A 12,144-nucleotide genomic window follows, 5' to 3' on the forward strand; every position below is an offset into this window, starting at 1 on the left:
TACAAAGTATTCTGAGAACTTGGCCCCGAAAAGTGGGACTTAGAAAAATTCTCACCTTGAAATTTCCGAAGCCAGCTCACTGACATCGGATTGGCTGCTGGGTCTATATAGTATTTCAGATTAATTCATGAAATACTACAACCAATCTGAGCCTGGGGACTTTACAACCATGTATACATAACTTGTGATCTACCGCTCACCCTGATGTATAATGTATATGTCAGTTAGGGTATATATATATTTTACCTGCCGGTGCAAAGAGGATAGTGTTAACAGACAAAAACATACAAAGGAGGCATAGAATCCTCCTCAAAGATCCTCATTGGCAGCACACAAGGCTAGGAGTAAATTACACGGTGTAAATACCAGATATATAAATGTGGTTCAGTCAACCATTCGGTACAGGTAAGCAATCGCTCCCAACATTGTGAGAGGACGATTGCCACTAAAACGCCATGTGGCAAAAATAACAAATCATTTATTAGTATATAGCTAGACAAACAACATAAAGCGCACACTCTAAACTAACTTAAAACCAATTAAAATGTGAATGTAACGGGGGACAGTCACAAGTGTAGCGATCAGGAATAGTTACCATCTAAATCATAGGTGAGTATATACAGCACACAGATAGTTAATAGAGGTCAGGTAAATGACTGCTGTAGAGTTAATCTCTACTCACGATGGTAGCTATGGTGTGCAGGTGAGGCTGTGAGGTTGATACCACAATATCAATCGCGTGGGCTTCTAATTGTAACCAAACACTCAGGTGTCCCTCTAGTTATGTTGGAAAATTTACACAATATCTGTGACACCATGCTGCTCACAAACTCTCAGACGGAGATATGAGCTGCACACACCTGGTCGCTCACACAGCGGGGCATCTACACATGTTGCAGCTCACAGTGTATACGTGGATAATCAATATATATCAAATCTCAGGTAACCCTCAGCTCTAATATAACACAGGGCACGCACACGTAAATTCTGATACAAATCAATAGATAGAACATGTGTAATGCATTCCCTGCAGCTGCCCGATGCAAGGACTGATCTCACCCGATTACTGCCTCCTCCACGACGTCAACGCGATGACGTCATGCCGACGTACGTTTCGCGCGTAAGGGGACCAGCGCTTTCTCAAGGTGGGAGGTGCCAGTACAGACCAGCGGTGGGGGGTGTCTATACCTCCCTTTTAAAGCTATAGACAGCTATTCTGAACCTCAATAAAGTAAGAAGTGTCTACTTATTGAATGTTTTGAGTGGGATGAGGAGTGAGTGTGTTAATTCCAGTTCGCCTGCCTACCTATCACTGGATCAATCTGTTAATGCGTATTGTGGCAGGTTATATGTGATGCTTATGCTTGATTACTGCCCAGACCCATGTTTTGCATAGTAACAGAAATACATATACTCCATGTATCAAAGGCAATTCAGGTTGTAAGGCTGTAATAGGGGTCCGCATATTTAATTGCAGGGCCCTAATCCTGTGTGTATTGGGTCTTAATTTCCAGGAGACCTGTACACTGGCGACACACTTTATTGCACTGCGGCCGGTTCCGCAAGCCGGGAGATTTCCCGGCTTGCAAGTGGCATCCCCTCGGCGTGCCGCGCGTCACCGATGCGCGGTCATGCGTCATCGGGTGCCTGCGCCCCCTGCACGCGCTTCCAGGGCTCCCCGAGGGAGCCCTGGTGTCCCGCGATGTGGGGGACGGCGGCAGGGGGTTCCGGGGGACCCGGCGGACCCGGAAAGGAGAGGGGGAAGCCGCGATCGGCGGGCCTCTCCTCCGCTGCTTCGGCGCGCGCCCGGCACCCTCCGGTGCGCGCCAGGTAACTGCTGCGGCCGAGAACGGGCAAATGCTCGAATAAACTCGGCCGCAGCAGTATATGTCCGTTGCTGTTGTTTAATTGATGATACAAGCAGGTTAATTACCGGGGTTAATAGTAGTCATGCATAAACTTTGTGATGTACTCACACAGTATATTGTTGCTGGTAAGTATATATGTAGACATAGTACATGCATAAACATATTGGTAGGTTTATTTGAAATATATAGCACCTTGTTTGAGCAAAATGCGTATGCTTATTTACACTGTATACCATGGATCCCCTTTATGGGTTTAGTCAATTCGTACTAGTTTGATACTGTATAGAACTGTGCTCTTGCATGTGGAGAGGCTGATACTATTTCTCAGGAAGATCCAAGCAATAGTATATTGCTGCATAAACAGCAGATATATGTCTATCCAGTGTATTGAGACATGAACCACTTGACAGTTTGACTGTCCCCCGTTACATTCACATTTTAATTGGTTTTAAGTTAGTTTAGAGTGTGCGCTTTATGTTGTTTGTCTAGCTATATACTAATAAATGATTTGTTATTTTTGCCACATAGCGTTTTAGTGGCAACCGTCCTCTCACAATGTTGGGAGCGATTGCTTACCTGTACCGAATGGTTGACTGAACCACATTTATATATCTGGTATTTACACCGTGGACTTTACAACCAGCCAATCAGAGGGCTGCCAGTCTTCCAAAGCCGGGCAAGCGGTTCCTGTGAATATAACGAGGGCATGCATGAGGTTGTCACCCAATGCACTTGTTATTCAGAAGCCACCCACTGGGTTAGGTGCCTCCAAGTCTGGGGAGGCAAATGCTGGCTGCGATGGCTGGCATTATTTACCGGACGAGGGTACTCCACCTAACCATCCTGTCCAAATGGCTTTAACACCTCTGGCAGCATTTGTGACTTTGAAGTACGGACATAGGGCAGACTTAGTGGCACCACAAATTGGTAGCCCACTAGCCCCCCTCAGAGAATCGTCTTTGAAAGTCCCAGCTTATAAGTATAATACATTTACAAACATGGCAGTTTAATAATAATATACTTTTTACTTTGTATAAAGCTTTTGGGCTATGAGGGGTAGAATGGGGCTATATACTTTTATTCCCACTTGCCATATCCCTCATACACTGTAAACCTGAGTTAGACTGTAAAAACTTTAAAACCACATTGGCTATTAAACATTTTATGAAATATAGAAGAACAATTGGAAATATTTTTTAAATCCTGAAGTGAAATGAAAAGATGCTTAGCCGTAATCCCAGAGCTGTAGCTACTTCCCTTAAGGAAACCTAATTTTCTTTAGAACCAAAAAAGGCTTAGGCACACTCCCAGGGCTGTATCTCTTTCCTTTACTGAAACTCGGACTTAGGTTTCATAAAACTTCTCGCAACTTAATATATAGTTGGAGGAGAACCCCAGAATTTCTATACTGATTCTGGGGTGCCTGGGCATATAGTGGGGAACCCTTACCAACATAGGGACCCTTGACTTTACCCAAGATACACAAATCCCTATGCCCCCTTTTACCTTTCTGGTCTGTGCTGAAGCACGGAAACATGGCGGTGAGTCGCGTAACTGTTTTCAAGGGAGGATTTTGACCAGATTGATGTGTCTATATGTCCCCAGGATATGACCTGATTCCCGGATACATTTTTGGGGCAGCCAGCAACTCTGGACCCCTGCTACCTAGACACAATCTGACAATACTTTTACCACAAAACCCCTCTTGAAACTCTAGCCTGAGGATCTCCACTGGTTAGCACTCCTGGAAAAGTAAAAACACACATACATTTTTTATTGCCATACAATTACATTCTTTGCAGGTCCAATACCCAGGTTGAAGAGCTGACACTCTAAAACCGGGTCAGAGGTAACCAGCCAGGCATAATACCTTTTTTTTATGGCCTGGTTACCCCTTCACGGTCAACACCTCCCCCCTCAAGATGAAGGCTCGGTTGCAACCGCCACTACCGGACACCTCTTGAGGCTTTTTGCTCGCAAGGAATGTTTTGTTGGTAAAGTCCATCCGCGTTTCCGTGCTTGCTGCCTTTCTTGTGCTGTATGGTGAAATCAAATTCTTGCGGTGCAAGACACCAGTGGAGCAATTTGCCATTCTCCCCCGACACCCTTTGTAGCCAACTTAGGGGGTTGTGGTCTGTGATAACAGTAAATGTCCTGCCATACAAATAGGGCTGCCGTTTCTGCAGAGCCCAAACAATGGCCAATTGGCAAATTTGCAAAAGTGGCATAAGCATCTTCGCGGGGTAAAAGTTTCCTGTTTAAATACACCACAGGATGCTCATCCCCCTCCTCCCCTACTTGGCTGAGTACAGCACCGATACCGTAGTCGGAGGTCTGTACCAGGAATTTCTTGGTGTAATCTGGTGCAGCCAGAATCGGAGCACTAGCCAGTGCTGTCTTCAGTGCCAGCAAAGCTTTTTCACAGGCAGGAGACCAGGCTACCAGAACTGGGAGTCGCTTCTGTGTTGTCAGTCAGAGGTTTTGCAATGGCACTATACTGAGAGATAAACTTCCTATTGTAGCCTGCGGTGGCTAAAAAAGCCATGACCTGCTTTTTGGTCCTAGGTACCGGCCACTGCACTATAGCTTCCACTTTAGCTGGTTCCGGCTTAAGGTGCCCTCCACCCACTCTGTGCCCTAGATAAAACACTTCCGCCATACCCACTAGACACTTGGCAGGCTTCAGTGTCAGCCCTGCTTACCTTATCCTTGTCAGAACCGCAGCTACATGCACGAAATGTGAGTCCCACGAGTTACTGAACACAGAAATGTCATCCAAGTATGCCCTTGCTAAACTTTGCATCCCTTCCAGTAACCAATTGACCAGGCGTTGGAAGGTAGCCGGGGCATTCTTCATCCCAAATGGCATAAACCAAAAATTCATAGAGACCACTTGGAGGAATAAATGCTGACTTCTCCCTAGCCTCCTAGGTCAGAGTGATTTGCCAATACCCTTTGGACAAATCCATGGTGGTCAGATACTTTGCCCCTGCGAACTCATCTAAGAGCTCATCCTTTGCTGGGCATGGGATACAGCATCAGTACCTTGTGTGGGTCACCATCTGTTGCAGTCCTCCCAGAAACTGTGGCATTGTGGCTTTCTCCAGTGCAGTGTAGATTTCCTGCCTGGATGTTTAGCCTTTTAATTCTGGTCACTTCTGCACGTGATTCTTTGTTTTGTTGCTCAGACTGTTGCAGGAACTGTATTCAGACAAAGCACGAAAAAATTCACAGGCAGTCTCCAGGGCCCCTTTGAAATTCAAGGGCTAGCTCTCATACCAACTTCTGACACCATATGTAAGAGATGTGTGCAGATGTATGCTAATGGAGACCGTTTAGGGTGAAATTAACATATGGCTTTATTGAGCCTGTCCCTTTTAACAGCACAGCAAACAAAAATATACAAACAGAATAAACAAGGGCTAGCTTACTTCCCCAGTCCCTCTCTGCAAGGCTGGGGGGTTGGAGGGGAAGGGAAGCCCCATTACCCACCTATTACACCAAAGTCTAAACCAGTATTTTTAAAGCAGGTGGCCCTTCAGGTCAGTGGTGTCCACATAGTTGTCTGCTTGGGGGCACACGCATAGAGGTCTGGTCCCCTTGTGTCTTGCTCTCAGAAACACAGCCCTCCTGTGCTCTCAAGACTCTCCTCCCCTTCTGTTAGCCCAGTTGTAACTGTGCTAAGAATATCCAAAGTAGTTGTGTGTGGAGCACAGCAACAAAGAACAGGTAATGTGGCAATTGAGAAATATTAATTAAAGCTGCATTAAAAAACGATGGAGGGTATAACACTCCTACGCGTTTCGTGCTGTGAGGCACTTTATCAACTCCTTGATAAAGTGCCTCACAGCACGAAACGCGTAAGAGTGTTGTACCCTCCACCGTTTTTTTTAATGCAGCTTCAATTAATATTTCCTGGAGGAAATATGTCCTAATATGTCCTGGAGGGCATGTTCTGGGTCCCTCTTCTCCATCCATCAGTGGTGTGGGGGAAGCGCACCATCTACGTAATTTATACTATACATATGTACGTTTTTCAGTTGTACTAAATGCTATTAAGTGAATTAATTCTGACACGGTTGTTTCTCTTCGCTCTTCTTTTTGTAGTCGGGATCAAGGCAGAGGTAAAGGCAGTCGGCAAAGGTGCAAGTCAGTATACAGGCTGAGGTCAAGGCACCAGGGAAGCCAAAGCAACAGGGAAGGCTACAGCAACAGGGTAGGCCTAATGAAACAGGGTAGGCCTAAGGAACAGGATAGGGCCTCAGGAACAGGGTAGGGCCTCAGGAACAGGGTAGGGCCTCAGGAACAGAGTAGGGCCTCAGGAACAGGGTAGGGCCTCAGGAACAGGGTAGGGCCTCAGGAACAGGGTAGGGCCTCAGGAACAGGGTAGGGCCTCAGGAATAGGGCAGGATCAGGAACAGGGCAGGATCAGGAACAGGGCAGGCTCAGGAACTCAAGGGGGCTAAAAACACATGGAATAGCATACCATCTTAAAGCACAGACTTGCTATTTAAGCCCTGAAACAGGTGCATCCAATAACCAAGTTCAGGAAGAGGCTTGCCAGGAACCAAGATGGCCACAACAGACACGTAAGGACAAGTTCCAGCAAAACCCTGGACTAGAACCCTTAGAGGCGATCAGGACCTGGCTAACTCGGTGACCTTGGCGAATTTAAATTATTGCGGAAATATCTCAGACAGGTAGCAGACCTGAGGCAAATCCGTCTCTTGGGAGTACCATCTCCAAGACAAGTGTAATGAACCGGGAGTCATGCCGCCCTCGGCCAACTCCCGTCTTACCATCCTCCGCACTCCCAACGGCATTTCACCTGAGATCAGACTCCAAAAGACTATTCATGGTCCCAAGACTCAACAAAGTATCCGGACGTTCCTCCTTCTCCTTCCGTGCACCCCTAAAACTGGAACAACCTACCAGAGACTCTCATATCCACCACCAGCTTAAGTTCTTTCAAATCTAAGGCTGTCTCACACTTTAATCTGGTCTGTAACTATTTCATACTCTCATAATATATATTTTCTTTAACTGTGCACGCAATGTCTTGTATATATAACGTATACCTTGTTCATTTATGTAACTGTATTTGTAACCATGTATTATTTTGTTTTACTCTGTGCCCAGGACATACTTGAAAACGAGAGGTAACTCTCAATGTATTACTTCCTGGTAAAATATTTTATAAATAAATAAATAAATAATTTCCTCGGGACTCGCGCTTCTTCTGTGTATGGTTCACATAACTAAAAACATTGTAAATGCAAATCATTGCAAATCGTAAGAAAGTGGTTCATTCTTAAATTAGACATCATGCCGTGTTTACATTAGTGCTGGGATTGGACCACACTATCGACTGGGTGGATGCGTAGAATAGACAAAGCCTTGCCCCCTCCCCTCTTTGCTTCTATAAAGCGGAAAAATAAGTCTCAGCAAAAACTATAATGGCGATGGTCCCTTCTCACTTATTCTCTGGCTTTCCCTAATAGAGAAAAACTTCCCCACTTGCCTACATACTGTAACAAATATTTGAAGGAGATTATAACAATTTGTTATGCTGTTTAACATAAACATTTTACATTTTACCTACAGTAGCTGTGTAGTGGCCTTCTGTATGCTACACTAAACCTGAGTATATACAATGTTATTGGTAAATAATTAATATCCTCATGAAGAGTGATATAAAACAAATAGGTTTATCAAATATGTAGGTAAATATTGTGTCAATTTTGTTGAATTGTTCACATTTCAAATAAGCAATACACCAGCCATTACAAATTATCCACGTTTATAACTAATTTGTTCTGACATTGTCTACCCAGTCATTGCATACATTGTCATAATGTCAACGTGATTTATAATCTCTGAAGACAAAGAAAACTAAACATATTTTACAATGTACATGCCAAATGTCAGTTGTTTAGTGTAGCATTTACTGAAGAGACACTAAATGATTATGGTAACATTAGTCACCATTAATAGTTTGACACACATTGACAATTTATAGAACCAGATCATTTAAAAAATGTAATCATAAATAAATACACCATTTATCATCTGAGATCTGACTCCAAAAGACTGTTCATGGTCCCAAGGTTCAGCAAAGTCTCCGGCCGTTCCTCCTTCTCTTACGTGCACCTCACAACTGGAATAATCTACCAAAGACTCTCACAGCCACCACCAGTTTACCAGTTCTTTCAAAACTAAAGCTGTCTCACATTTTAATCTGGTCTGTAACTGTTACATACGCCTATAGTATATACAGTATTATCTCTATGTGCATGAAATGTCTTGTATATAATGTATACCCTGTTCACTTATGTAACTGTATTTGTAACCATGTATTATTTGTCATCTTAACTCTATGCCCAGGACATACTTGAAAACGAGAGATAACTCTCAATGTATTACTTCCTGGTAAAACATTTTATAAATAAATAAATTTGTCCTATAAGTGGCACTGTTAAATGTAAACATTTCTAATTTCAGAGATTATTAAATTACCTTGGACAATCATAAACCAAGAGGTATCAATTGGTAGCCAACGATTATCAAAATTTGAAATAAATAGTACCACCCTGGCATCACAAGTCAATTTATCATCTCTGTAACAGGGAATTATCCCTGTTTTAGAGAAAAGCTGCCTCAGAGCTCTGAATTCAGCATGGAGCTGGTTAACTGTAGCCACTCAATTAGACAGTCTCCACCTGGACTAATCAGTGCTCTGTGAAAGACCTTCATGTGAGACACTTGAGAGAGATTTCTTTAGCACAGTTACGTATATAGGTGTTTGCAGGAGCACACATGCTTGGTCCCATAAATTCATCCATATAGAGGTAACCACACAAGAGGAATATATTCAATTATAGTGTAGTTCTCAATCTTCACATGCATTGGCTCAATAATTCCCTGGGGATATGGGGTGAACATGTCATAACTTCCTTTCCTCCTTGGGATGGCCCATAATAAATGAGAGTACTCACTGTGTTCTTTTGTGTGTCCTCAGGCGTGCACCCGCGTCCTGACTCCAGAGAATATCCAAAATAGTTGTGTGTGGCACACAGCAACAAAGAACAGGTCATGTGGCAATTGAGAACACAGATCTGCGCCAAACCGAAAGCAACCGGAGTAGACTGTCCCAAGATCCACGCGAGAGCAACTGCCCAGCTAGAGCAATGATCTCGCAAGTCGCCGGGGGGAGGGAATGAGGCCACGTCCTGATGTGTGATGTCACAATGTCCTCCGCAAGGACATAAGCTTCCTCTACGCGTTTCGCATTACGCTTCTTCAGAAGAGGTATCTTGTGTACTGGGTACTGCCCTCTATAAAAAGACAGGATTGATTCTATTAGCCCAGACATATTCACTGAAAATTCAGTCACTGGACAATTACTCTCACATGAACAAATAACAATTAGTATCACATATAAACACAGCATTTAAACATATCTACCTAAAAATGATTAAAACATTAAAACATTAATTAAACTACATACTCAAAGTATAGAAACAACAAAAAGTGAAATGCAAACTGCTTACACTAGATCCCTTTTTATAGCACTCAGAGTATAGTACTGTATATCATGTTTTGTGACTTAGTAAGTCAATGAATACCAATATTCCCACTGGTTGGGTAACAGTTAACCCCTCAGTATGATTATACGCAAAAATCTTGGCCACTAGATTAAACAATATTCTTCCACGATTGATCCATCCGGACCAGGTTGGCTTTGTTCTGGGCAGGCAAGCCCTTGACAACACAAGGAGGACGGTGAACTTAATACATGTAGCAAAACAAACCACACGCCCACCATTATTACTTTCACTAGACGCTGAAAAAGCTTTTGATCGGCTAGATTTGCAGTTTATGAACGCCACACTCTCACAAATGGGATTTACTCCCAAAATCTTAAACAGCATAAACACGCTATACTCGGCTCCGACAGCCATAGTAAAAACGAATAACTCCTTGTCTGACCCTTTCCCAATATCGAACGGAACCAGACAGGGGTGCCCACTGTCCCCCTTGTTGTTTGCTTTGGCAATAGAACCATTAGCCTGCCAGATAAGAATGAACCCCAATATCACGGGTATCAATGTTGGACAGAAGGAATTTAAGATAGCTCTCTATGCGGATGACATACTACTGACGCTCTCGAATCCCCTTATCTCACTCCCCAACCTTTTCCAAGCTCTATCTGAGTTTGGCTCCCTTTCAGGATACAAAATTAACCACTCTAAATCTATGGCTCTTGGCTTAAACCTTCCCAAGGATATGGTAAAATTACTTCAACTTAATTTTGACTTCAAGTGGAATCAGACCCACATTAAATATTTAGGGGTTCAAATAACAAAAGATTACTCATCCCTATACAAAATAAACTTTAAACCTTTATTCGACCAAGTTGCAAAGGACTTGTCCACCTGGAATCCATACATTATCTCTTGGTTCGGAAGGATCGCCACTATTAAAATGAACATCTTACCTAGAATACTGTACCTCTTCCAAACTCTCCCAGTAAAGATTTGTCAGAAGGACCTAAATAACATTCAAAATAAAATTCTGAAATTTGTATGGCAAAATAGACGCCCTAGAGTCCGCAAAGATATCCTTTATAAATCTAAGTTAGGAGGCTTAGCCCTTCCAAACCTACAAAAGTACTATAGAGCGGCACAACTAGTGCAACTAGTTAGTTGGCATTCAAACAAAACCGAAAAAAGATGGGTCGAACTAGAAGAATTGATCTGCTCCCCATTCGAAATTAAGACTCTCCTCTGGCTTAATAGAAAATCCAGACCATCTGCGGTTTACACAAACCCGGTGCTATCTTTCGCATGTAATCTTTGGGACTCCCTTAAAGTTAGGTTCCAACTTACGGGTACCCCATCCCTCATGCAACCCCTGTTTTCAGATCCCTCCCTTTTTACACTAATAACCAACAATCTAACCTTTGGGTCCAAAAAGGACTCCTAAGAGTTAATGATATTCTCATCAAAGGTAAGGTCCCTCCGTTCACTTCGTTACAAACGAGCCACGAAATTCCGTCTTCTGAATTTTTCAGATTTCTCCAAGTTAGGCACTATATCCAATCCATTTACAAGCCAAACCAACCACATGTGTTAACGCTATATGAAGACTGGTGTGTACGTCAGCCTCTTATGAAGGGCATTACTTCCAGGCTATACCATAGTTTGACTCCTGTCAAAAATAGCCAAACTCCTGATAAATATATGGTGTCCAGGGAGAAGGAGTTAAATACCAATTTGGACCTTGATGTTTGGAAAGATGTTTGGGAAGCCGCCTCCAAAAATTCTTCCTGTGTGGTGATTAAGGAGAATATTTACAAGCTATTATATAGATGGTATATGACTCCTACCAGGTTGAACTCTTTTCTCCCAGGTGTCTCTCCTTTATGTTAGCGTGGTTGTGGCGAAATGGGGAATATACTGCACATATTCTGGTCGTGTCCAAAAATTCAGCAAACATGGAGGGATGTGTTTGCTTTAATACACAGGGTTTTGGGCATCACTGTCCCCCAGGACCCAATATATAGTATTGGGAAAGCCAATGGCCAATTGTAACAAAAAATAAATGAAAGTTATCTCCAAAATTCTAAATGCTACTAGATGCACCATCGCCAAAAACTGGAAACAACTGACTCCCCCATTCTTAAACCAAATCAATAACAAAATCTGGCACATAGTCTACATGGAAAAACTCACTGCCTACCTAACTGGTTCCACTTCACAATTCTCAGAGACATGGGCTCCTTGGTTTAGACATGCAGGTATATCCCCATATTTAGACTAGATTATTTGGAACAGAGTGATTTATGATTTATGTTGTATTTAACCTGTTATTGAATATGTTACATGATTTCAAATGCTGTCCCCTTCCCCCCTTCCCATACTCTCCTCCCCTCCTAATGTGTAATCAGACTATTTGCAATATTGTACCGTTATATTGTTCCCCTCCTTTTTTTTCTTTTTGTACCCCTCTTACTTTTGAAAAATGGTTAATAAAAAATAAGTAATAATAAAAAAAAAAACGTTAATAAAACTACATACTCAAAGTATAGAAACAACAAAAAGTGAAATGCAAACTGCTTACACTAGATCCATTTTTATAGCACTCAGAGTATAGTACTGTATATCATGTTTTGTGACTTAGTAAGTCAATGAATACCAATATTCCCACTGGTTGGGTAACAGTTAACCCCCTTAGTATGACACTTGACAGAGAGAGTACGGTAAAGTTAAGAAAA

General features: G+C 42.7%; 1 long non-coding RNA gene across 1 annotated transcript in view; it reads left to right on the forward strand.

The window, feature by feature from the left end:
- The window catches only part of LOC142495634 (uncharacterized), a 102,561-nt gene extending 91,766 nt beyond the window's left edge, over positions 1–10,795 (forward strand). The window contains exon 3 of the long non-coding RNA XR_012801779.1: positions 8,887–10,795. This is a non-coding gene — a long non-coding RNA (uncharacterized LOC142495634). The remainder of the gene's footprint in view (positions 1–8,886) is intronic.
- The last annotated feature ends 1,349 nt before the right edge of the window (positions 10,796–12,144 follow it).

This window comes from Ascaphus truei, chromosome 5 (genome assembly GCF_040206685.1).
Source record: "Ascaphus truei isolate aAscTru1 chromosome 5, aAscTru1.hap1, whole genome shotgun sequence".
Lineage (NCBI taxonomy): Eukaryota > Metazoa > Chordata > Amphibia > Anura > Ascaphidae > Ascaphus > Ascaphus truei.